Genomic DNA, 5,272 nt, shown 5'->3' on the forward strand with positions numbered 1-5,272 from the left:
GGCCGGGCGGAGCAGCTGGAAGCGCCAGGGGGCGCGGGATGGAGACGGGAAGCCCTGCCCGGGATCTGCCGGGGCGGGGGGAGGGAGGTTCACGCCTCTGCGGCGCGTCCCACTCCCGCCCCGCCCCAGAGAGCGGGCAGGGACCGCGGGCCCCGAAGCGTTGGCTGGCCCATGCACCGACCCCTCTGCCGAGGACCAAGTGGAGCCCACTGCCAGGCCCTAAGCGGCCGGGCAGCGTTTTAGCCCGACGCGGCCTATTGCAGCATAGGTCAGCCCCGCAGGGCTCAGGGGCAGAAGCTGAATGCAGGCAGAGGTAAAATAGTTTAACTCTCTCACTCCTTATGGACTATAACAGGGTTCAAAAAGAAACTAGATCAATTCATGGAGGACCGGTCCATCAATGGCTAGGAGCTGGGATGGTGTCCCTAGCCTCTGTCCGCCAAAAGATGGCAGGTGATGGATCACTTGATGATTACCTGATCTGTTCATTCCCTCTGGGGCCCCTGGCATTGGCCACTGTTGGAAGACAGGATACTGGGCTAGATGGACCTTTGGTCTGACCTAGTGTGGCCGTTCTTATGGAGGCTTCTTCTGTGTTTCAGACATTTAAATTTGCAAACCACCTCCTCAGTACAAACTCAGTACAGATTCTTCCTCAGTCCGATCCTCCCAGTTTAACAGCAACCCCTACTCCAAATGAGGTCAGCCTAGAGAAACTGTTTGAGCTATTTTAGTCAACACAATCCAGGTGGTGTAAGGATTAAATGTCTGTCTCCAGCATCTACTTCAAAGTAAATGCTTCAGTAAAATGCTCCTCTCCTAGTGGAAAAACAAACACAGAGAAAAGGGTGGGCTGGCAGGGGGCCTGGGATCTCAATGCCAAGTGCCAATACCATGCACACTCCACCAGCCACTCAGCCAAATGGCCTGGCCCTGTCTTCTCCTGAACTCCTCCAGGTTTTGTGTCTTATGGTGGGTGTGAAGAATAAGCCGGATGCGATACACATGTTAAAACCAGCACACCATTAACCATTTAAACTGCCCCTTCAAAGCATGATGGCCAAAATTTTCAAACCCAAATGCCTAAAGTTAAGCACTGAAAACCACATTTCAGTGCCTACATCAGTAGCCTGATTTTCAGAGGCACCGTACCACAGCTCCCATTAAAAGCACTGAGAACCATGAGTGTCAGCACCTCTGAAAAAATCAGGCCACTTCTATTAGGCACTTATAAACATTGATTTATTTACCTAAATGTAAGCCCCATGCTTGAATAATACAGATATTGTTTTTATTGTTGTCTAAGAGTGGGAAGGTAGCAGGGGAATCTTCAAAAAACTTCTTACAGCTGAAGTATAAAATTGAAGACATAGCACTAAAATGCTTCAGTTAAGCCAGAGCAGCAGCCCCTAATATTTGTAGCACAGATATGAACCTGAAGCTACTGCATTTATGGCTATTCCTTGTACTCAAGATTTATAGAGAGCACATAGATAGTATTATGAAGGACACTTAAGAAAGGGATACTTAATTAAAAACTACCTTCTTGCAGAAAGACATTGTAGAGTAAAACAAATTCTTCCTTCTGTTTTGTGCAATGAACTGACCCCATGTACTTAAGATCACTGCTAAAACTAGTGTCCTTATTGCTTGGGTTACATCTCTCTCTCTCTCTCAATCTGCATAAATCTATCAATATTTGTTATATGTAAAGAATCTTTCTGCTTTCAGGCACTCAGATTCTATGGTGATGGACATGTTATAAGAACATGAACATAAATTATTTTGTATTTTTGTCTGAAAATATGCAAAAGAAGTTTTGGGTTTTTACAGTTAACTTATCTCAAATGATTAGGAAGATAAAGCATTCAAAAACATTGAGTATTTCTTGCCTCACCCAAATATTGAAATCATGCAATTGGTACCTTTCATCTAACTATCCAGCAATTCCGCTGCAGCGCCCCCCCCCCCCATCCCAGGTTCACTCATTGTGAAAGTCTCTCTATTTTGATCAACATAAGTTAAAATCTTTTCCACATGGTAATCTTGGTCCAGGGTGTTTTAAGCTTCAAAGGCAGACTGCCATCTGGAGTGCTGTCAGAAACATTCAGAAAGCTAGATAAATACTTGCATAGTAATTTGGACAATTTTCTGGAAAGCAAAGAGTAAAGTGTTACAGTAATAAAGACCTTTCAAACCTATGTTCCTCATCCTGACTTAGACAACCCAAGCATAGATATATGCTAACAACATTGGTCATCTCTTCCCCCACAGAAACTGATGGACATGTGGTTTCTTTATGCAGCCATGATGACCACCCATGTTTTAGTACTTGTAAAAGTTTGTTTGTTTGGGGGTCCAGTTCTCAAATCTCACTTGATATTACGGAGTTCTAACACCACTAAATGGCAAAGCACAAGCAGCAGCCATGCAAGCTGTCTCTCACTTTCTCAGGGACAAGACTCAGGTGAGATGCCTCAGCCCTAATCTACAGGGGTTAGAGGATAACAGTCTTTCTTGCCAGCTCAGTCCTTGGCCTGTCTGATCACTCTGGCAACTAAAATCCTAGTTCATGCCAGCAGTGGGGGTGACTGATGTGGTCACATGCACTAGGAAATGGACTAAGGCCACCAGCTCATTCCACATAGGTCTCTTAAGATACCTGGTACTCTGCTGCCCAGAACAGATGTAACGTAATATCAGAGTGCTTTGTGTGAAATGGGTGATAAACCACACTCAGTTACCCCTTTTCCCTTTCAGTAAAGAAGTTGTAAAATAATGTTCATAATGACTGAGCAGTTGAGACTAGAGGGATTATGTTGTAAAAAAGTCTTTCTCCACGGGAGGCTCTGTTGAATTCCCAGCACTCAAATCAACGCCTCACTCATGCTGCCTACGTTTAACATCTGCAAAACCTTATATCAGTGAATGTTTCACCAAGTTTTTCCTCTGTGGATAAGACTTTTTTTCTAATTTAGTCACAAGTACCTAAGAAAACATAATCTAGTTCTTTCATAGTTATTCAAAGGGTCTGGAAGACCTGGCAATATACTTTACTCATAATACTGCGCACTTCTATAGTACCATTCATTCAGTGATCTAAAAATGCTCTAAAAACAGTAAGTAATTTTCAAGGCACCCTTGTGACAGAGGTTTTATACCCATTTTATAGCTAGGTAAACTGATTCACTGAGAGATTTAGCTGAAGTTACAGACAGAACCAAGAATAAAACCCAACTCTTCTAGACCCCCCACATGCCCTTGCTCATGCTTCCTTCATACCAATCTCTCTGCTTATTATCTGCTCTGCCAAAAGCAATATAATCCAAAAGTTTGCAATAAGGAAACAAAATTCTCCTTTTGCGATTATTTGGTTGAAAATGTAAGGTACTCAGATAACAGAGTGATGAACACAGTATGAAAACCTAGATAAGATTATTATGACGTTCATAGCACCTTGTTTAGGTCTACACATAACAAACATGTTGTCATGCTAAGAACTGAAGTCCAATTTTGTTAAAGCACTAAATTTCAGCAGGAACAATTTTTTCATAGAACTATTTGACCAGCACGGATTTTTGAGGCAGCTGGCTAGCAGCAGACAAAATGTCTACTTCATTATCATTAAAGCTGGTTGTCTTTAAATAGTTTAGTCCCTGCTGGAAGTAAGCTCAAGAGAAAGATAATCGCTTTCCCAAAATATTCCTGAAAAATAAAACCCCCAAAACCCCCGAAGACTGTTGAAAGATCAAAAATAGTAATTATTCAAGCATTACTTCTGGTGACATGTGGCAAGATTCAAGGTGATGAAATTTCTAGCATACCCAAATTTAAACATTTATGAAGGAATAAGGAATGGTCTAGTAAATAGTAAGAAGCTCTCAAAATACAAAAGCCCAGGGATGATAATAATAGGTGAAGGGAGGCTAGCTAAAGTGAATAGAAAAGTGGAAATATTACAGAACCATAATTATATATCCCTTCCCACCATTTCATCTTTTATTCATATTGGCTCCAGTTTCCCCTAACTCTCAAGTAACCCTTTGACGATATTGCACAGGCCAAAACATTTTGTGTTGTTATTTCACCATGTCCTTTAAACAATCCTTTTTTTCTATGGTATCACAACCACTCAATATATTCCTCTTTTTTAAGTGATTAACTCACTGGGGCTTAATAATTATACTAGACACTAGGACTAATCCAGCACCATTGGGGTCAATGGGACTTTTGCCAGAAGCTTCAACAAGTGGTGGATCAAGCCTGTTTTAGGCTTGCAGGATTCTAATTCCTAATTCTGCGTCCTCACCTGGCACAACTGATGTTGTCTTAATTGGTCTAATAAAAAACATTTATCATGGAGGGGGGAAAAAATCTAAAGTTGTCATATTTAAACAAGCATCTGAAAAGAACTACATAAAGGTAATCACTAAACACCTACAATATAAACCAAAATAAATATATTCTTATATATGTGACAATTAGTTATGCCCTGATTTTTCATTGCAAATAGTCCCTGTTTACTTCAAGAGTGGTCATGGAAATAAGAGAACTAAAAAAAAATGTCAGCTTGAAACAGTTTCCTCCTGCAATCTTTTAAAAGAAAATTTAAAGTCTTATCTTGGAGTCAGTCCCTTTTTCTGTGGGTATCTGGATTTATAAATCAAAGAACTAGGAAGTCTTGGCCCTAGGCTCTGAGAGTACTGGTATCCACAATTCTAGAATATGTTACTGAGTATGTGTGCTCTTTTAGATTATTGGGGTGTAAGTCTACCCAGGCAATCAGAAGCAGCAGACCTGTTCAGACTCAGGCCATTGGACAGAGTTTCTTTAGCTATTAGAAGAGCTTACTGTTGGAGAATTTGCAGATGATCATTTGTATCCTGCTGTTGTCACTCAAGAGATATTTCCAAACACTTTTTTTTTTTTAAAAGAAAGAATCCTTGATTTCTAATAACAATCAGGGCTAAAATCGGACCCGAGGTTCCATGTGCTGAACCCTAAACTATATACCGGTGGGAAGAGTGGCTACTGAGGGACTAAAAAAATAAATGTTTAGAGCTCTGCGGAAGTATATGTTTCCTGATGGAAGTGTGACAAGGCACTTCTGCTGAGATGTGTCTAACCACTACATTCCAGCAAAAGATACATTGTATCTTATCCATAAGGATACAAACAGACAGTGAAAATTTAAAAACTTATCCTATCAAACTGCCAGGCCTGTGACTTGTGGCTTCAAAGTTCCCCAAAGCATTTAGAAAACAGAAATAGA

The sequence above is a fragment of the Caretta caretta genome, chromosome 1, assembly GCF_965140235.1.
Source record: "Caretta caretta isolate rCarCar2 chromosome 1, rCarCar1.hap1, whole genome shotgun sequence".
Lineage (NCBI taxonomy): Eukaryota > Metazoa > Chordata > Testudines > Cheloniidae > Caretta > Caretta caretta.